General features: G+C 42.7%; 1 long non-coding RNA gene and 1 other non-coding gene across 2 annotated transcripts; one reads left to right on the top strand and one right to left on the bottom strand.

The window, feature by feature from the left end:
* The first annotated feature begins 3,094 nt into the window (after nucleotides 1-3,094).
* Nucleotides 3,095-3,166, top strand: trnah-gug (transfer RNA histidin (anticodon GUG)). The gene has a single exon. It is a non-coding gene; the product is annotated as a tRNA-His (tRNA).
* A 6,646-nt stretch (nucleotides 3,167-9,812) lies between these two features.
* Nucleotides 9,813-10,813, bottom strand: LOC145423748 (uncharacterized). The gene is made up of 3 exons (XR_013904791.1): nucleotides 10,678-10,813; nucleotides 10,345-10,406; nucleotides 9,813-10,132 (listed from the first exon to the last, which is right to left on the bottom strand). It is a non-coding gene; the product is annotated as an uncharacterized LOC145423748 (long non-coding RNA).
* Nucleotides 10,814-22,744: the final 11,931 nt, after the last annotated feature.

Consider the following 22,744-nt stretch of genomic DNA (forward strand, 5'->3'; position numbering starts at 1 on the left):
GTGCTCTGTGTTGCATGACCAGTCCAGTTTATTGTCCACCCACAGCCCGAGGTACTTGTACTTGTTGACCACCTCCACCTCCTCCCCCTCTACCTGAACCGGCAGTGGACCTTCTCTAGACCTCCCGAAGTCCACAACCAGTTCCTTAGTCTTTGAGGTGTTGAGTTGCAGGTGGTTTGTGTGACTCCATGCGACAAAGTTCCTCACCAGACTTCTGTACTCCTCTTCCTGATCATCCCAGATACACCCCATGATGGCCGTGTCATCTGCAAACTTCTGAATATGGCATAATTCAGAGTTGTAGCAGAAGTCAGAGGTGTACAGGGTGAAGAGAAGAGGGGACAGCACAGTTCCCTGTGGTGCTCCTGTGCTGCTGACCACAGTGTCAGACGTGATGTCCTTCAGCCTGACGTACTGTGGCCTGTCGGTGAGGTAGTCGCAGTGTTGGGAAGGTTACTTTTAAAATGTATTCCATTACAGAATACAGAATACATGCCCCAAAATGTATTCTGTAACGTATTCCGTTACGTTACTCAATGACAGTAACGTATTCTGAATACTTTGGATTACTTAATATATTATCATACTTTTTACAACAACGTGAATGTACTATTGCTGTGTGATTTATTACTATTACTGAAGGTCCGCGACTCCGAACTGTAGTAAAGGGACCTCTGACTAATACGGCGGGGTCCCTGTCGGCTGGTAGCCGAAAAATAGCTTTACTTTGTTGTGTGGGTCAACTTTTCTTGCGACAGACAGAGAGAGGCGTTGAAAGACTGCTCCAACGGAACTTATTGTTTTCGGAGGAAAACACGAACACGGTGTACAGTCGAGTCTTAATAGCTTACTTACAACTGGGCTCGTCAGGCACTCTTCTTGGCTGCAGTGGTTATTATTATATTTACATGCTTCCAGCTCCCGTTTTTCCTCGATGACAACTCGTACCTTTCCATTATCCTTTTTTCTCCCTCCTCGCGCTCACAGACCCATAATGTGTATGGCAGTCCATTCTCTCTGCAACACGGACTACACTGCCCATGATGCTACATTCTTTAGAGCTATGCTTGTAGCATTCTGCCTGTTAGCTTAGCACAACAACGAAAAGGCGCTCTCTCACCCAGGAAACACACAGTCGCAGAGAGAGAGAGAGAGAGAGCGTCGCCCTGTAACCATGGCAACCGTAACGCTGCCGCCTGGAACAACAGAACGTAGCTGTCAAACAAAACCCAAACAGTCCTGACCCGCGACAATATGAAACAGGAAAGTACCGCAGTGTAATCCATTTATTTCAACAAAGTAACTGTATTCTGAATACCACCCTTTTAAACGGTAACTGTAACGGAATACAGTTACTCATATTTTGTATTTTAAATACGTAACGGCGGTACATGTATTCCGTTACTCCCCAACACTGGGTAGTCGGATATCCAAGCCACCAGGCAGGGGTCCACCTCCATCCTGTTCAGTTTTTCCTGAAGCATACAGGGCCGGATGGTATTAAAGGCACTGGAAAAGTCAAGAAACAGGATCCTGACCGTGCCTTTTCCCCCATCCAGGTGTGAGTGGGCTCTGTGTAGGAGGTACAGGATGGCATCCTCCACTCCGACACCCGCCTTGTATGCAAACTGTAGTGGGTCCTGGGCATGTTGCACCTGTGGTCGGAGGAGGTTGAGGAAGAGCCGCTCTAGAGTCTTCATAAGATGTGACGTCAGTGCCACCGGTCGGAAGTCATTCAGCTCATTGGGCCGGTTCCTTTTGGGGACCGGGACGATGCAGGATGTCTTCCATAGGGCGGGCACTCTCCCCAGTCGCAGACTGAGATTGAAGACTCGTTGTAGAGGCTCCCCAAGTTCAGCAGCACACGCCTTTAGCATCCTAGGACACACCTCGTCTGGGCCTGCTGCCTTCCTGGGGCGAAGCTTCCTCAGTTGTCTCCTGACCTGATCCACTGTGACACTGGGAGATGTTTGGGAGGAGGGGAGGGGGGGAGATGTCTTGCTGCTGAGAGAGGGATTGGAGGAGGGGGGTGTCATGGTGTCAGGAAGGGGGGGAAGCGAGGGAGGTAGGAGAGTGGGGAGAGGACTCTGTAGTAAAGGTGAGGGTGAGGGTGGGGGGGTTGTGGGCTGGTCAAACCTGTTGAAGAAGTTGTTGAGTTCGTTTGCCTTCTCCACAGTCCCCCCCACTGTGCTTTTCTTGGTGTTGTGGCCTGTGATGGTTTTCACACCATTCCAGACCTCCCTCATATTGTTCCTCTCCAACTTCTGCTCCACCTTCCTCCTGTAGGTGTCCTTTGCTTCCCTCAGGCAGCGTTTCACCTCCCGCTGTGCTGCTTTCATCTCCTCCTTCACTTGCTCCTGAAAGCCTTCTTCTTCATATTGAGGACAGCTTTGACTTCCTGTGTTACCCACGGTTTGTCTAATCAGTTCCCAGAACTTAAAAAATGTTTGGAAACTCGTTGCCTCAAAACACCTGTACTGAGTGCTCACTCTACATCCTGACTCAGTACTCAGGACGTAGAGTGAGAAGAGAACAAAAGACAAAAAATGGAAACGCACACAAACAACTAGTCACCACTTAAAGTGTGAAGCTCCCCAAAATGAAATCATATCCACTCTGCCGTGACCCAGATTCGAACCGGGGTTGCTGCGGCCACAACGCAGAGTACTAACCACTATACGATCACGGCTGGTCAGAAAATGATCATCTGCAATCTTTATTGTGTTTTTTCCTTCATATCGATCTCAAACTCTGTGTCTACGGTGCGCACATTTACGCACGTGGCACAGTAACAGTATCTGCATTAACACAGGGACCTCGCGTGGTCTGACCGTAAATACATTTTGGTGCTCTTCTGCACATCGTGCAGGTCAGCTGTTACACGCAGATTCCAGTTTTTACGGTGAAATAAGAAAAAAAAAGCAAGATCCAGACTGTAACTGGCAGTGAAAAGCACGAAATGTTTGTAGTTCTAATGTTGATACGACCTAAGCGTGTCAAACTTAAAATGTACAGTCCTGCTTAGTGGGTTTAAAATGGACTCCTGTGGATTGGAGGTGACTGACTACATGGACTTTCAGTCTGCAGCTGACCAGCCGTGATCGTATAGTGGTTAGTACTCTGCGTTGTGGCCGCAGCAACCCCGGTTCGAATCCGGGTCACGGCATTGAGGTGAAGCTTTTAAAGCACCTGTCTGAAATTTGCACGAGAGATGAGACAAAAACAGATACATGACGTTTGATATAATAATAAAAACAGGTTAATTTAAGAAGTCAACTTGTAACCGGTGATCAGTGGGTAACAAAAAGCAACCGCACGCTGTGCACTATTTACTTTATTTTGTCATTTCTACAACGGCTTACTGAGTTAGGGAAAAGCAGCACACGAGTTCAGAAATTAACGACAAAAAGCTGCGTCCATAAAGTCTAAGGCATAAAGGCTTTGACTTCTTGATATGACTCATCAACGCTGGATCAATGACATTTTTACTCATGTGTTCCTACACAAAAGGTGGCACTACAAACCAAACATTTTCTTATATTTTATACTTAATTTTTTATTTGAATTAATGTCTATTTTACTTTATTATATTAATTTTATTTGAGAAAATGTGACATAACTTGATACAAACAGCTGTTTTTAAAGATCATTTCGATTTTTTTGTTAAATACTTTAACCCTTTTATTTTTGTGGCTGTGTTATGTCTTTGTTGGAAATCTTAAATCTAACCTAAAATTCAGTGTCTTTTACTGTTACATGTCATCCATACTCTGATGGGTTTTGCACCCTTTTAAGAACTTTGTGGATAAAAATGTACACGCACAAAAGTCTGGTCAAAGTGTTTGTCCTTAACACGGTGCTGATCTCAGCTACCAGAAAGTCTTATCTGAAGCTGCTGTTTGTTCCTTAAATCTCAGGATCACCCTGTGTTTTTTCCCCAAGCTGGCAATGTTTCACGTTAAATAAAGAATCAAAGAAATCCTGACTGTGTGTCATTTCCTCGAGCGAGTTGTTCAAAGATTCAAGATTCAGAGTGTTTATTGTCATGTATACAGAAGAAATAGCATTTCTCTGTGCAATGAAATTCTTCCTTTCCTGTCCATACGCAAATGCCAAGTTAGGGTAAGGGTTAAAGGAACAAGATAAGTATAAAAATAAGAAAAAATATGAAGATAAATAAAGATAAAAATAAGGATAAAAATAACGAAAGATAAAAACACAAGTACAAAAATAAGTGTAGACAAGTGAGGTATGCAGATGTCAATGTAGATGGATGTACAAAGGAGCTTAATGTGCAAAATGAACTTAGTGTGCAACGTCCCCTGTTGTGCAAATTGCAGTTGAGTTACGTCAGCTGTTCAGGAGTCTGATAGCAGTGGGGCTGAAGGAGTTGTTGAGTCGGGACATTCTGGATTTCACACTTCTAAACCTTCGTCTCGAGGGCAGAAGTGTGAACAGTTCGTGTTGAGGGTGTGTGGGGTCTTTGTGGGTGGAGGCAGGTCTCCTCTGGAGTCTGCGATGGTAGATGCTCTGCAGAGAGGGCAGCAGAGTCCTGATGATCTTCTCCGCAGTTGTTATCACTCTCTGCAGGCGTTTGCGATCCATAGCAGTAGTTCTGCCATACCATGCAGTGATGCGGCTGGTCAATGTGCTCTCCACAGTGCAGCTGTAGAAGCTGCTGAGGATCTTGGCCAACATACCAAATTTCCTCAGCCTCCTCAGGAAATACAGCCGCTGCTGAGCCTTCTTGACCAGCTGTGTGGTGTTCAGTGTCCAAGTGAGGTCCTCACTGATGTGAAAGCTGAGGTGCCAAAAGCTGCTCACCCTCTCCACTTCATTCTCCTGGATAAACAGCGGCTGGCGAGGCCTCTTCTTCTTGTTCATGTCCACTATCATCTCCTTTCTGTGTGCTCATACTCACATTCACAATTTGACATGTTTTTCTCAAAAACTTAAATGCTTGTGATGCTCCTGCACAATAACAATATATTTACTGAAGCACTTTTTAGGTTTCTGTAAATCTTGTGAATGTGATAACTCAAGAAAGAAGTAATTATGATTTTTCTCAACCTCAAGGTAAAAGTCAGAGGTCAAGTTTTCTGAAAATGTTCTTATGCGATAACTGAAGGACGGGGCAATGTATACCTTTTAAACTGATACCTTTATCAGTGGTTTTCTCAGTTTCTGTAATCCGATTACTTTTTTCAGGTAACGAGTAAAGTAAGGGATTACTATTGCAAAAACGGTAATTAGATTACCGTTACTTTCCCGTAGGAACGCTGCGTTACTAAAACCGTGATTTTTTGCGAGAATGTCTCATGACAGTGACGTAAGCAAGTGCGACGTTTGTGACAACAGCTGTGTGCAGAGCAACAATGGATAATATATCGAGTGCGGGAGAGAATGTGAGCGTGCAGCGTTTAAAGCGTGGAAGTACTGACCTTACTTTGAGTTTGATTCCATAAAAAGTGACAAAAACATTAGCATCCGTTGTGCGTGGGAAGAAAACTTCTTTTTACAGCGAAAAAACTCCTAAACTTCCAAGCAAGCACTGAGTGCGCTACCACGTAATGGGAAACTCACAGAGAAACTCGCGGATTCTTCCACTGACCGCTGCGGCACACCTGCACCAGGGTAAACCTCCACCTGCCCTACTCCTGCTTTACAGGTGAAAATAGAGCAACAGGACCGCTGAGTCTTTGATGTTATTTATTTTCTGCTGTGCTTTACTTGCATCTCAAAGAGTGAGTGTAAACACAAATATATATATATATATATATATATATATATATATATATATATATATATATATATATATATATATATATTTATATATATATATATATATATATATATATATTTATATATATATATATATATATATATATATATATATATATAAATAAATAAATATATATATATATATATTTATTTATTTTATGTGCTGGAATGTGCAGAAAATAGGTTTGAATATTAAACAAATTTCTTCCAGTCAGAGAATGTTGCATATAATTACATTTTTTGCTCAATGCATAAAGTTAAAAGATTAAAACTAATAAAACAAGTTTTAAAAAGAGACTTTTCCATTTGATTACATTTTGTATGATGGATTATGTAGAATAAGTAGAATTGGGCTGAAAGATCTATCACTTTATCACCTATTCAGGTTGTAAATCGTGTTTTTAAAAAGTAACTAAGTAACTAAGCAATTAATTACTTTTGAAAATAAGTAATCAGTAAAATAACGGGATTACTTTTTTGGGGAAGTAATCAGTAATTAATTACTGATTACTTTTTTCAAGTAACTTGACCAACACTGGTCACTAATAGGGATGGGTATCGAAACCCAGTTCCTGTTGAGAACCGGTTCCCACTGTTTCAATTCCTTGGAATTGTTTGCCATTTTTGCAAACGATTCCCTTATCGATTCCAGTCGCCCCGAATGACGTGGCAGGAAACACGGTGCCTAAGCGCAGGGCTGGACTGGGACAAAAAATCAGCCCGGGCATTTTGACTAGAGACCAGCCCACCAGGTATTACAGGAAAAACCATAAAGCCTTTGAATGAAAACAAACGTTGTTGTGACAGTGATGTACACTGTCTTGTTGGTACATATGTATCAATCTAATAAACTTAAACCTACACCATCCTCCCCATTCTGGTATTCTAAACAGTACTTAGCCGAAACCCAAAGACTGCTTGGTTGAGTTAACTTCCTGAACTATCTACAACATATGGTGGAAACCTGACATTAAGACAGAAAAGACTAGATGTAAGACATGACCATTACTGAATATTAAAAATAATAATTGACAGATTTAGTGCTATTTTCATAAACTATTTATTTACCATATCAATAAACAGCATGGCAGGGCAAAATATTTTTTCTAACATGGCAACCTTTAAAAAGTGAATGGAGACAGAAAGACAGGTGAGAAAGAATAAAACTTAACTGACTTTTTGATGGCATTTTACACAAAGTACTAGTACAGTATCTAGAAAATGTGGGAAAATACTGGCATCATGTACAGTACTTTCTTCTGAAGTAATTATGTTGGGACCCTGAAAAAAACTTACTATGTACAATAATGAATTTCTATAAATTTGACATCAGATGAAAACTTTGGTTGTAAGATTCGGATAATTATTTGTTAAAAGCTTGAAATTTTAAATGAGAATAAGAAAGAAAAGTATTTCTTTGTGCCCCCCTCTCCCTGTTAATGCCCTACCTGGCCCCCCTGGCAAAACTTTGCTAGACCCGCCATTGCACAGTTACCAGCTGTCAGTTTAAAGGTGCTTCTGCTGTTTAACGCGACCTCCGCTAGTTTCCTCTTTCTGGCACAAAGCGGGAGATAAACAAGCAAGAGAGACGGGACTTGCGGCAGAAACGCTGATCATTGATCAGTTTCATGATTGAAGTAGCAGCAGGAGAGGGAGGGGGGAGAATGAGAGAAGAGGCAGCTGACAGCATAAAGACAGAATAAATCCAGCTTTTTGTCTTTTTTTTTATTGTAGCTGAAGTACAGAACAAATCGCGTTTATTTTCAGCTCAATACAAAACACGTAATATTAACTCTGAATACCAGAGGTATAGGCAACTCGACTAACTAACCTTATGAATAAAATAAAGTTCACCAGTAACATCATAGCACCCGCCCAACTGTATCGAAACTCCATCATGCTAGCTAGTACGCAGTACGAGTTATTGTAACTGACTGTAAAAAGTTAGCACAACGAAAATAAACTCCACCTAAACTTGGTTTATATCTGACCCAGATAGCCTGCAGGTCATAACTTCTTACCTGAAGCTCATTTCACCTGACAGTCGGACCGGCGGCCGCCTTGGGTCTCTCCTCCTCCTCCTCCGCCTCCCCTTTCCCCCATCCACCTGCTGGCCTCCACCACTTGCTAATTTTACTGAATCTGTGAAAGCTCCACCATAGCCACTACCAAACAATTGAGTTATTTTTACACGTTTGCCAGCATCTGTCCAATCTGCCACCTTTCACTGTTTACACGGTTACGGAAAAGAAAGACAACAACAACAAAACATCGGCCCATTTAAAACGAAAAATTACCATCGGCCCACCGGGCAAATGCCCGGTATGCCCGATGGCCAGTCCAGCTATGTTTGCGCCCCTCCCGTCTCTGCTCAGCAGAAACACAAGAGTGACGTGCAGCGTGAAGCGAAAAAAAGTGAGAGAGAGGGTAAGAGAAAGAAAAAAAAAACCCACGGCTTGCATCGTTCACTTCAAAGAGTCAGCTCTAAGAGCCATTTCGTTTGCGACCGACCCATCACTACAAAAAAAGCTACACAGGAGAGAAACCACTCAGTTGCCCTGTGTGGCAAGACATTTGGCCTCTTTGGAAATTTGAAACAACTCCTGAGTATTCACACATGGTAGAAATCCTTTGGCTGCTCAGAATGTGGAAAAACATTCAGCTCTAAGTCTGACCTGAGGGTTAACATGCGAATCCACACAGAATAGAAAAGATTCATCTGTAGCCTCAACATTAATTAAACAAACTTTCACTACCTCATATAATAATCACCAGTCTCCTGATTTGATGGTGGATGGTGCTTGGTGGGTAGAGTAGCTTTAAAGAGGAAGTGATGGAGAAGATGGAATTGGCCTTCAGAGTGTGAGAACTGCTTTTCTTCTCATGTTACTCTGTGAAGCCAGAAGATCCAGAGCACAATAGTAACACCATGTGCAAGTAATTAATGGATCAATTAATGGGTTTCTTGTCGTGTTTTTTTTTTTTTTTCATCTCTAATCAGGGGCGGTTCTAGGATCAGAACTTTGGGGGTGCTGAGCACCCAGAGAGCTGCCCAGCCAGGCAAGATAAACCTGTCTCTGTCAGTCCCTGCATCCTTAAATATTGTCCCGAGTTCTCTCTGACTGTCTCCTTGGTGCACTTAAACCCCTGTTCCTCCCTGTCCTCATCGTCTGTTATCTTCGTCTCCGTTATCAGTCATCATAATTTTACCATCTCTGTGCAAGTCTGCAAATTTCTTTATTAAATCATAAGATTCTTAAATTCATCAAGTCTCTCTGTCCCTGGGTCCTCATCACAAAACATGACATCACTGTTTTGTACATTTTAACACAATTTAATCCCCACATTTGTGAAAGAAAAGCAAAACACTTTTTTGAAAAGTCTGTAACAAAACCATCAAATCTGATAAGGGTTATTTAAATGCTGCAAAAGAAGAATGGATTGGGATAGAAAAAAATACATATCCTAACCTTAATTACTGGGGGAGAATAATGAATGATGCTCATTGTGAGTAAAAAGTAAACTGAGTGCATTTTTTGGACAGATATTCACTTTTAATGTGTATGTATAATATAATACAAATACATAAAAAACACTCCCAAAACAGAATAAATTATTACAAATAAATTATTACAAAATATTAATAAAAACTATAAAAATGGAGGCAACTTTGCCTGTGGTAGAATGTATACAATGTATGAAAAAAATCTTTATTGCAGAAACTAATTTAATAATACTAATTTTGTGTTGTAAGATTTATGACTTTCATGCTTTCATAGCAGTACTTAGGAGAGCTTGACATTTTTCTCAGGTGGTACACACTGTAAAATGTTTGAGAAACACTGATAAGTTAAGTGTATGTGTGCTTTTGGAAAACATTTAAAGCTGCTGTACAGAATCTTTGAAACAAGCTTAAAACATTTTTAGAATATAAACAGAGCATCTGCTTCTCTTTAAAGCTCCTCACTCCACCAGGGCTGTTTGGCACTTTCTGATAGAGTGCAAATGTAATGTATGTACTGCGGCTGAGGTTTTAGTAGAGTTGTGGCTGAACCACATAAAAATATATCATTAATTTTAATCTCCCCAATCAATGATAATGTTATGTTGGAATGTTGTTAAAGAGGGTCAAAAATGTTTCAACCCAGTTTGTTTTGCAGATTCTGTATAGCAGCTTTAATATAGGGAGGACACAACTTCCAGATTGTGTGAGTAAAATCAGGTTTTTTCTCTTTGTCAGTTTAACAGTTTCTGTTGTGCCTGTCACTGTTCCCTGTCTGTTTTCTTACCTGGTTCTTCCTGACCTTGTACTTTCTCCTCATGTTCCCTCTTTCCTCTCTCCCTCTTTGGACTGACAATCATACACAGATTGTATTCAATTAGATGAAAAATTACATTAATATGAAAAAAATTCTAATAAGATCACTAACAAAAAGTCTTCTCTCAGTCTACTTTCAACAAAAAGGCAAATAACCACATGAACATCTAATAAAAGATATAAACATTGAAACACTGATCCAACATTATTCTTGAATGACGGATCATTTGATTTTACACTTTTACCTGAATGTGGCTCCTTTTTTTGGAAAAACTTCCTTATATCCATTATGAACCTGGCTGTCTCTCTGTACACACACACACACACACACACACACACCAGGAGTTTATAAGGTTAATGGGCATTCAGTCAGTTAGCTAGTTAGTATCCATTTCAAACAGGACAGTGGTAACCAAAAGTAGGCTGCGGACAATTTTAAGTTTTAGATTTTAAATAGGCTGTATACATTTCAATGGGAGCAACAGGACGGTCAAATGTCGCTGATTTTACTACAGAGCAGGACGGATTGTAGGGTAGCTAACATTGTCGGAAAACACGTTTTCAACACTGCAGGTTACCTGGTGTAATGCTTTTCAGCTAAAAAGAAACATGGTCTGACTCCTACCTAACTATATAAAGAGTAACTGAAGGTTAAATGCAGCTAATATGTCCTGTTTTAAGCCAGGCACTTAAACCTCCACTCCGCTGCGTCTCAGCCACCATCTCTGGCAGCAACGGCGCTAGAGCCAGAGTAGGGGAGAGCTGGAACAAACCATTTTGGGAGGGGGGGGGGGGGGGTTATCTATACTTTTGTTGTTAAAATGTTACGTCTCAAACAAGTACAGTACTGTATGCTTTTTATATTTTTAGTAATGTGTCACACAAAGAGCAAATATTGTCAAAAAAAGTAAGAAATCTTTGGGGGTGCTTTGATTCCTTTTGGGGGTGCTTAAGCACCCCTAAAAATGGGCTAAAATCGCCCCTGTCTCTAATGCTGAAAGTTATTTAAGACCCCACCCCCTACTGCAGAGAGTAAGTTTTAGTTAAGGAGGAATCAATAAACCTGATAAGAAATATATTAGTGAACAAGCCAGAGTGCAATGATAAAAACATTCTGACTGATACTATGTAATACATAATTCAGTGTAAATCTGTAAGACTGTATGTGTTCAGCTGATCAGTCTGCTCTGTGTCACCAATAAATCATAGTTTTAAATACTTGATGACACTTTGCCTTGTGTGTAAATAGGTGTGAACACTGCAACATTATTATTATGGTACATGAAATTTCTAAATGTTAGGTGTATTCTGAGTTTGTGGGACAGTTAGTCCCTTCATTCTTGGAGATTAACTTCAAAGCTGCTCTGAGTCCTGTAACATTCTTGGTTTAAGAGCAGAACTGAAGTGAAGTCCAGTCATTGAGATAAATTTCATAGCAGACGGTAGGAGTGGTCCGAGTCCAAAATAGATCTAAGTGTGCAGAGTCACTGCTGCCTTCAGTGACCATTCACCATTCACTCCCTGAGACAGCAGTGGGCCAAATCTATTATGTCAGATAATTTGAAACTCCTTCAGGGGCTGATACAACGAGTTCACTGTTACAGCCGATAGGAACTCCTGCTCAACACAAAAACTACAACCCTGGATTCTTGAAAAGGTCTAAGTAAGACTAAAAATGTTTTAGTTTAAAATAAGTTTACACACTTTTTTTCAGCAACAGAAGTGGGCTGCAGCAAGTAATGAAAATGCAGTTAATTAAACTGCTTTTCATTATGCAGTGAAGCAAAGAGCAAATAAAGATAAACACCAATAAGAAAGAAAACATACACCTAGGTACACACAGGTGTATGGTTCTGTGTAGAAAAAGACCTGTACATCTTTCTTGGAAAAAAGGAGCCTCATATAAAGCCTCTTTCTAAAATAAAGCTTTATTTAAACAGATGTTCTGTAGGCAACTGATTAATAAGGGGGTCAGAGGTCCATCAGTGACTGTGATGCAGTAACAGTGAAATGTCCATCAGTGATTGGCGCGTCAGTGTGATGTCATCCTCTAGTCATGTGACTCTTAAAGCAGGCTAAGAGGATTACTGAATCTCTCTTCAGTTATTGTCTGCTTCAGTCTTTTGTTTTCACAGAAGAAGACAAGGCATTTGTGGGTTGTCAAGATTTATTAATCACCTGATGAAATTGTAGATGAAGCTTAGTGAATTCTCTGTGTTTCTGCTGCTGGTCTGCATCTCTCTGCAGAGAGCTGACAGCCATTTACCTAACTTCAGTCCTGGAACTCCCCCTCTGCAGGTAGGACAAATGCAAGCTGGGAAGAAAACCAGTAACCCTGACACTGAGCTAATCAGCTGCAACCAAAGTCAGCTCTGATTTTGACTTAAATCAGAAGTGTATTATTCAGATTAATACCACAGGTGGCAAATTTACAGGCAATATTTACTTCAGTAGAAGTACAGATACTTGTGTTAAAATAAAGCTTCAGTAAAAGTTGAAGTACGGATTGAACTTCTTTACTGACATAAAACTGAAAAAGTACAGCTCCAGAGTAACCAGACAGGATAATGTATATTTAAATATATAACTTTCTACAGGACTGAATATAATATTTTTATGTAAAAGTCCAGAGCCTCTGAAGATTATCTGAGTACTTCTAACATTACACAAAGCAAAGGTGTCCATCACGCTTGTTCATGAAACTTGGTTTATCCATTTTCTGGAGCGAGCCAACAGTGAAGCTCTGAAGATTTCCCTCTGAGGGAGCTGTAGAGATCAATGGTGAAGATCATTGATCTATGCAATGAGCTTTAGTCTTTCTGATGTTTCTGAAATTATGCCTCTCTCAGTGGGTCAACAGAACATCTGGCACAGGACAGCTGTGATAAAAGAAAGGGAGGAAGTTTCTCCAAACCTCTGGACCCAGGAAACCCAGCTTGGTCCTGATGGTCTCCCTCATTAGGTTTACTTAACTGTGAATCTAGCTGTTGATCATAATGTGAACGATGTTATTACATGAAAAGAACAAATTACACTAGTTTTTATTTAAAGTTTATGTGTTACCAGGCTGTAGAGTGCTCAGTGAGTGTAATGGATCTAAAACTGTTTAAATCTTTAGTCTTATATCATCCTCAGTCTTATGTTAAAATCTCAAAGGACAATGTTTGATGTTTAGTAAAGACGCTGGATTTGTGATTCCTTGCAAGCTTTGTTTAATGGGTAACTGAGCAGGCATTACATGCAAGCAGCTTGACTCCAGCGTCTTCTTACTGCATGCATGCGCAGTGCACTATTCTGAACAGGTAATAATAATAATAATAATGGATTGCATTTATATAGCGCTTTTCGGGACCCTATTCAACCCCCATTATTAAACAATACCAGTCAGATGTTCTATGTCCCCTTTCTTTAGGTTAAGACTGTATAAACAACAGATTCTAATCCACAACATTATAGCCTGGACATTAACCATTCACTTCAAACCTGGAACTGTCATTGGTAAGAATATAGTAAACATTTAACATTTGACCTTGTCAACATCACGTTACATGTAGTTTCCATGGATTTCGTTTTCTTTGTGCTCTGGGGAACAGGCGGTTGATGGTTGGACCACGGTAGAGTCATCGTGGGAATCTCTGTGTTGTGGTGGTGCTTCAGGGACTGGGAGGACATGCCTGCGGTTCCGCCTATACTCTCCGCCTCCTGACTGGACAATGTATGATCTGGATTTCTTATTAGTCCCTAAGGAGTCATGTCCATGATGCGTTTGCATCCTCACAACCTCACTTAGCACGAGGGGACGGAGTGGTCTGCTGGAGTTGTCATAGCATTTCTTTTGTGCATGGCGCTTATGAACTAGGCTTGTCTTAACAGCTGTGTTGCTTTTGGGCCTGGGAACCAGCAGATGTTGCATGATAGTGCATGTTTGCCTTGACATGAGCCTTTCAGCTGGAGAACCTAGTGTGTGAGCTTGAGTGGCTCTTTTTGTTTATGTGGCCTGGTACTGTTGCACACCGGACACGCAATTGTTTCTTGCCCTATATCTTCAGTTATTGTGGGCCAAAACATGATAGCATGGGCCCTGCGTTTAGTAGCTTCTGTGTCTGGGTGCCCTCTGTGGAGGACAGTGATTTAATCCTTTTGTAAAGACTTTGGGATCACTGTCTTCAGGCCTTTCTTGACAATGTCATCTTCAAGGGGGAGTTTATTTGATATGGGTAGTATTCACGAATTTCTGTGAGCAGCTGAGTTTGTCTGCAAGGCCAGGCCTTCATTGTGACAGTGCTCAGTTTCTGTAGCTCTGGATCGGAGGCAGTGTGCTCCCACAGTTCAGTCAGCCTAAGGAAGAGATGTGTTGGATCAACATGATCTTGTTGTTGGGTTCGGGAGCAAACAAAAGCATTCTAGCTTTTTAAATGGCAATGTGTAGCTTTTTAAATAGGTTTAATGTATGTGTTGTAGGTTGCTAACATTATTCCCTCCTGTTTGACATTTTAAAAGCTTGTGTTTTCAATTATCAGTACAGCATCACTTTCAGGTGCATTTTCAATGCTTACTTCATTTAAATGCAATCTTCCATGTCCTTCTTTGGGTCCTCCTGGGCAAATGTGTAGTAAATAAAGGTATTAGTCACCATCCTTTGTATCATGCTTTTTATGCAGGGGAGAATACAGGTCACAGCAATAAACATAAGAACTAAAACAACAAATACTGGGGTCACAATCTACAGTAGCATGTGCTACCAAGGTCCAGAAGTCAGCCATGCGAGCCAATCCTGTGTTGAGGCTCATGGTGTGTGGTCTGCCACATGCCTTTGCAGCACGGTTAAGTTCTGTAGGTCCTCATAGATGTCGCTGCCAGTGGAGTATTCGTCTGGAATGAATGTGCAACATGTCTCACCAATTAGCTTACACACCCCACCTTGGGATGCGGTTAGCAAGAATGTTATACGGCCATAATCCAGAGCTGTGAGTGGATAGTGGCATGTGGGCACATACGTAGCAGTCCATCTTGTTGTTAAGGTGCGCCGTGGTGTTCATCATCTGCCACCAAAAGTTCGTAGAATAGCCATGAGGTTATTGAGTGTGGCTTCCTCGGTCCCATAGTGCTTCAGCTGTCGTCACGAACAGGAATACTTTCAGCCACGCTGTCATCCTTGTTGCTGACTAAAGGTAAGGGAGTCATTGGTTTCTTCACCGGGTTTGAGATGGAAGGTCCTAGAGGCTTTCTTCCCCCTTTGTAGTTGGACTCGGGCTCAGCGTCAAGGTGCGTGATCTTCTTGCAGTGACTCTGGTGAATCCATGTTGATCTTTCAGCAATGTTATTTTTAAAAGGAAATTGGATCCAGTTGTTTTACTGCTGTTATGCTGCTCCCTCCTGTTGAGTCATGACCACGTCCATGGCTCAAAATTTCAGCAGCAGTCTTGTAGAAGTGTTCATAATGCAAATGACAACAACAATGACACAAAGGAAGACCCTCTGTAGAGTGTCAACCTCTGTATGGCACAGCGAAAAAACATTAGGTGATAATCTTTGAGAAATTGCCGTCAGTCAGTTCCTGTCACCGCCATAGCATCTGTTTTCTGTGTTGTTTACAGAATCATGATGCCATCCCTGAACTTCCTCTGTGCTTTCGGTTGGAGCTTGGCATGCTCCCCTTATCCTTCAGATAACCATTCTGTTGTCCACCATCTCCTGTTGATGCTCTCTAGGAAGCCCAGTGGTACAGCTCTCTGCGGGTCGTCAGCTGGAGGTGGTCTCCACCCCTCACTGATCCTCTTGTCGCCTCTCTCATAGCCTCAGTCTGCATCTGCATCTCATTTTCTTCTTCCATCACTTTACCTTTTTCCACCTGTAATTTAAGCCTCCCCAGAAAATCCTCATTTGCCACATGGCCCTTGCCATGTGTCAACTTCACACAATTAGACATACATAAGAAAGTTAGTTGCACATTCTCTCTTAAAGATTCCCAGGGCTTGTCTGTTAGGCTGAACGAATGGACTCTATGGCAGAACAAACGCAGGGAATGCAGAAAGTGCTCTTTATTTACAGTGTCTGGATTATTTACACAGGGTGGGAGATTATGTACAGTGATAAATAAACGGAGGGAAACCAGGAAAGGGGGCTGACACGCACTCGGAGGGAAAGGTATAATCGGCACACACAGGGTTGATCTACGAGAAAAAGGAAAACGAAATTTTAGGGGAAGATACCAAACATCCATCCATCCATCCATTCGCTTCCGCTTATCCTTTTCAGGGTCGCGGGGGGCGCTGGAGCCTATCCCAGCTGTCATAGGGCGAAAGGCGGGGTACACCCTGGACAGGTCGCCAGTCTGTCGCAGGGCTAACACATAGGGACAGACAACCATTCACACTCACATTCACTCGCACATTCACACCTAGTGGCAATTTGGATTGTCCAATTAACCTATCCCCACAAGCTGCATGTCTTTGGACGGTTTGGAGATACCAAACAATCAGTAAAAAGCGGCAATAAACATGGGGAGAGTTGGAGAGCTCACTTCTCACACTGGCAGTACAGGTTTGGGCGAGAATCTCCAGGATGCGAAGGTAAAGATGCGATTGATGTTTGAAGTGATCCCGGAAATACGGCTTTACCAGCAGCTGACAGGCAAGCGGGTGATGGATCCGGCTAAGGATACAGGACAACAGGTAAGCAGACAAAATCCAAAACATGGGTTGGCTGTAGTGCACACCGCAGAGATTAACAAACACGTTACCACTCAGGGAGGCAACAATACTCCGACACCAGATGTCTGTCGCGCTGCTCCTAAATAACGCTCCATCAAATGACGTCTGATGTACCACCGGTGTGACAGCATCCTGTGAGACACCGTCCCACCTACCTGTGCTGAAAAAGGAAGCAAACCCATGACACCACACCAGAGAAACCCTACCAACTCCTAATAGTCCCCCCCCCCCTCAACGGGCGGCCCCCGGAAGGGCTTACCAGGATGTCTCTTGTAAAAGTCAGCAATGAGATCAGGGTCCTCAATAAACGAACTCGGAATCTAGTACTGATCCTCAGGCCCGTACCCCTCCCAGTCCACCAAAAACTGAAAGCCCTGGCCCCAGCGGCGCATGTCCAGTAGCTGCCGGACTGAATAGATAGAAATGCCATCCACTACTCCGGCGGGCGGGGGAGGGGGGGGGAATCGGACGGGGGGCACAACGGGCTGCGAGAAACAGGTTTGAGCTGGGAAACATGGAAAGTAGGATGAATCCTCATGGAAGCGGGCAGTTGCAGTCTGACACATACAGGATTAATGAAGCATTGAATAGTGAAAGGACCCAGAAAACGGGGCACCAGCTTTCTAGACATACATTTCAAAGGAACAGTTGCAGACGACAGCCACACCTTCTGTCCCATGGATTATAGAGGAGCAGGGGATCTCCTCCGATCCACCGTACAGTGAGCTCGTGTCACAGTCTAAAGCAACACCGCCTTGGTCTGACGCCAAATCCTCCTGCTGCGGCGCAGGTGGTCCTGCACCACTGGGACCACAACCTCCGCCTCCTTAGAAGGAAACAGTGGGTGCTGATAACCCAAACAAACCTCAAACGGAGAGAAACTGGGGACAGAACAGGTGAGAGAGTTATGCGCATATTCTATCCAGGAGAGATGAGAGCTCCAGGAAGCAGGATTAGCCAAAACCACACAACGGAGCGCGGATTCCAGTTGTTGGTTCGTCCTTTAAGTTTGTCGATTAGACTGTGGGTGATAGCCCGAGGAGAGGCTCGCCCCCACCCCCAAGGCAGCACAAAACCCCTTCCACACACGTGACACAAACTGAGGTCCCCTGTCAGACACAATGTCCTGGGGAATCCCATGCAACCGAAAAACATGAACACCGAGTAAGCGAGCAGTCTCAAGGGCGGAAGGGAGTTTAGGCAAGGGAACAAAATGGGCAGCCTTGGAGAATCTATCCACGATGGTAAGGACGACCGAGTGACCAGAGGAACGCGGCAGCCCTGTGACGAAGTCCACAGCGATGTGCGACCACGGGTGACTGGGGACGGGCAGGGGATGCAAAAGCCCAGAAGGCGCCTGGTGACGGCTTTTAGAACGCGCACAAACTTCGCAAGCCACAACATACTCGCGCGCATCCCTCTCCAACCAAGGCCACGAAAAGGACCGTTTCGACAAAGACACCATACGATAAATGCCGGGATGACAGGCAAAGCGCACAGTGTGCAGCCAATGCAGGATGCGCGCGGACATGGCGGACATACATAATTCTGAGGTCAATCAAATGGACCAATATGGCAAGGCCATGATGATCCAATTGGTAAAGTAAAGCCGATTGGCATCTTTCTTGGCCTTCAGACAACAATTCTGATGGCTAAAGATCCAAGCGGAACAGGCAAAAAAACAAAAAATTAAAAAAAAAGCGCCCAGGTGGAGATGCCCATCGTCCGGCGAAATCTGAGACAGCACGGCTCCCACGCCGGTATCGGAAGCATCAACCTTAACATCAAACTGTCTGAACACGTCGGGGTGGGCGAGGACGGGAGCGGAGCAAAACAGCTCCTTAAGCCGTGAAAAAGCCCGTTCGGCTTCCGCCGTCCACTGAAAAACACGAGCAGGAGATGTCAAACTAGTAAGCGGAAGCACAACTCGACTGAAATTCTTAATGAACCGCCGATAAAAATTAGCGAATCCCAGAAACCTCTGCAATTGCTATTGTGTGGAAGGGGTCGGCCAACTCACAATGGCTTCAAGCTTACAGGGGTCGGCTCTGAGCTGTCCCTTTTCCAGTACGTAACCCAAAAAGGACACTGACCCCGCATTTGAAGACACATTTCTCAGCTTTCACTAACAGTTTATTTTCCAGAAGCCACTGTAATACACAGCGCACCTGCTGTACGTGGTCATCCAGTGATCGGGAAAAAATGAGAATGTCATCCAGATAGACAAAGACAAAATGGTTCAAAAAGTCCCGCAACACATCATTGATCAGAGTCAGTCCAAATGGCATTACCATATACTCATAATGTCCCAGCGGAGTGTTGAACGTCTTCCACTCATCCCACTGACGTATGCATACCAAGTGATACGCATTACGTAGGTCCAAATTAGTGAAGACAACCGCTTCCTGTAACGGAACAAAGGTGGAAGAAAGCAGTGGAAGGGGATATTTATTCCTCACAGTGATGGAAATAAGTCCACAATAGTCAACATAAGGTCTGAGAGATCCATCCTTTTTCCCTACAAAAAAGAACCCTGCAGCCACGGGTGAAGAGAACGGCCGAATCAAGCCTGCCTCCAGAGACTCCGTAATATAGGCTTCCATGGCAGCCCTCTCCGGCCTGAAGAGGTTGTACAGCCGATTAGTAGGCAGCAAAGCTCCAGGCAACAATTCAATAGAACAGTCATATGGCCGGTGGGGAGGCAGAGACAGAGCGCGACGTTTGAAAACTGACCTCAGATCATGATAGACCTCCAGCACAGACGACAGGTCCAAATCTTTTTGTGTCGATTCGGGAGCACCGGCCGCAGAGGGAGGTAAAGCAGACCGCAGACAGTGTGACAAACAGTGGCTACTCCAACTCTCTATACGACGGGTGGCCCAGTTGATATGGGGATTGTGGCGCTCGAACCAAGGATAGCCCAAGACTACAGGGGAATCAGGGGACGCGAAAACAAAAAAACTGAGAAATTTGCGATGATTGCCCCAGAGAATTGATGAGACAGGTTCCGTTTCATGGGTGACTGAGGGCAAAGCCTGACCATTGAGGGCAAAAACCGAAACAGGGACCTCTAGAAGTCGCATTTTAATACCGAGAAGACGTACCAGACCGCTGTCAATCAAATTCTGTTCACCCCCTGAGTCTAAAAGAGCTAAACGGACTTTACAAAACAAGTTTCCCTGACAGCAGAGTGCTCATCTTAGCTAGGTAGTGATGGTAAATTCGATTCTTTTTACTGAATCGAGTTTTAATGAGTCACTCACCAAAGTGAATCAGATTTCTTGAGTCATTTGAGTCACTGAGTCAGTTAACCAGAGAGTGCAAAAATGTATATTTTCACTCAAACTTGTTTGTTTCTCTTTTAATGTAAATCCTACTGCTAAGATGAATGATTGTAAAAGAAAACAACTATTTTATAGAGCAAAAAAAATTCTAAAGGGAACATTTATTTATTTTTTATTTTATTTTATTAATATTTTCCTTAAATGTGTCAAATATATATTTTCTCATCTAAATGTGCACTGAGCTGTGAGCCAGGGGGCGGTAATGCGCCTTAACATTGGTTGCCAACAGTGTTGCCAACTCCTCAGTAAGGAAAATCGCTATTGGTTGTCCTAAAAGTCGCTAGAAGTTGCTAAATGACGTCATCGCCTAATTTGCATAATTGGTCATGCTAATCTAATTGTAACCTATGTTGTTGGAGAGAGAAATAACATCGTGGAAGAGACATAAAGTGAGTAAAAAATGTCCTAAATGCATTTAGAGTTTATTTAGAACTACAAATTAAATTTCTTTTAGCAATTATTGTTTTTTTTTTAATGTCACAATTCCAACCCTGCTCCTTTACCTGGGCTTGGACCGGCAAAAGTGACCCGAAATAGGCACTCTGGTGGAGTTACTTTGTGTGTGTGTGTTTATAAGTAGTTTTAAACCTTGTGATCCACAAAACAGCATAAGAGTATGTGATGGACCGAGTTGAAAAACAGGAGTCGTCCCAGGAATTATTAGAAAAATATAGTTTCCATTTATTTAACCCCCAAAAATTATATTCACAAGAGTAATAAATGTTGAGCTCATAAAAGAGGTCAAAGAAACAAAACTGAACTCAGGCAACGACTGCAAACTTAACAAACCAAATGACTGCTACAAACATACATAATTGACCTAACATGAAATGACATACAAGGGTATATATAATGGCTGATCAGACCATTGTGACACATGAGGGGTAGCAAACAAACACAATCATAAATCACAAACGATGCAGTATTAATAAACTAAACACCAAAGAAGAAAATCAAAAACCCCATTAAACCCTAAACTCAAATATTTAATTAAATACAAATACTTTGTTTTTAAAGTAAACAAAACACACATTCCCCCCTTCAGCAGGAAGTGGTGGTGTGGTCCAATTATCTTCCTTCATATTTAATGGTTTCAAACCCTGGCTACCAGCTTTTGTCCAGCAACTCCCAGGGATGATGGCAGGTAAGAAATAAAAAGACAAAAGTTAGTCAGAAAGCAAAGAAATGAAGTAGTATGAATACATAAGTAAACTAAATGTGCGCGCTTACAAATAGAACAAATGTATCCAAACCAATCAATAAAGTTATTGGCAACTAAAATATATTACTATGTTCAAATGAAGAATGAAAATACAAAAGTTACCGACTTTAGAGTGTGGCCACAGGTTTGGCCATCACAGAGTAAAAGAGTAAAAGAAGAACTGACTGCGTTACAGCACCTGCTGCTTGTTGAGAGTAAAAGCAATACGCGCTTTCACTCTGAAAACTCGCTAAATATAGCGACAAAGTCGCTAAGTTGGCAACACTGGTTGCCAACCAAGAAGAAGAAGAATCTGTAAGCCAGGAGGGAGGGGTGAGTGAGTGATTCGTCTATGCTACGATTCAGCACAGGAAGGGAGGGGGTGAGTGAGTCAGTGATTCGTTCAACTCGTTTGAGCTGTGAGCCAGGAGGGAGGGGGTGAGTGAGTCCTGAGTGATTCGCTTATGCTACGATTCAGCACAGCAAGGGAGGGGTAACTCAAATGTGCTGTTAGCATGTTTGCTGAGAGATGCTACTGTGAACCGAGGAGCTATTGTCTTGATGTGAGCTTCTACTCAGGGTTTTTTCTTCCAGTTCAGAGCAGAGATGTTTTTGTTAAGAAACTGGCTGTTGTTTTTTCTCCCCACAATTTTAATTATAAGCTAGATATATTTCTACTAATGGAATTAGTTTGCTAACAGCAACAGAGATGAGTCATTGAGTCAGTTGCGCTTGTGAATCATGATTCACGAGTCAGTAAAGTAATTATCGAGTATTGAATGATTCGTTCACGAATCGAACATCACTATAGCTAGGTCTCAGGACCTAGCTAAGAACGGTGGTTACGGATAAGCTTACAAACACGTTTAACTTACCGAAAAAGTGCAGCGGGGTGCCGGGTCCTTCTGTCGGGTAGTCCAGTATACTGAAGAACACCTCAGGCTGTTAGATTAAAACAGTCGTCATGGTTTTGTAACGTAAACGCTGGAGCTCCTGTCTGCACCCCCGCTCTATCTCCCATTCCCGAACAGAGATACGTAAGTTTGTGCGTGACTGCAGCTTCCAGTCAATGCTGTTACAATTACATCACACCCCAATTTCACAGCATTATGTAATGTAATTAGAATCAAACGTATGAGAAAGGAGACCCCTTGAACATAAAACAGCATCGTATGAACTACTGACGCTGTCACGTCGTCCATGTTTGTTACAGTCATTGGCTGGGACCTGACAACAGCGCCACCTGAAGGAGGCTTCTCTCTGTCTGATAGCTTGTGTTCTGACACCTGAGACCTGAGAACTGACAACTGAGAGCTGACACCTGAGACCTGACACCTGAGTCCTGACAATTGAGGCCCTGACATCTGAGACCTGACACCTCAGACCT

The sequence above is a fragment of the Astatotilapia calliptera genome, chromosome 22, assembly GCF_964374335.1.
Source record: "Astatotilapia calliptera chromosome 22, fAstCal68.1, whole genome shotgun sequence".
Classification (NCBI taxonomy): Eukaryota; Metazoa; Chordata; class Actinopteri; order Cichliformes; family Cichlidae; genus Astatotilapia; species Astatotilapia calliptera.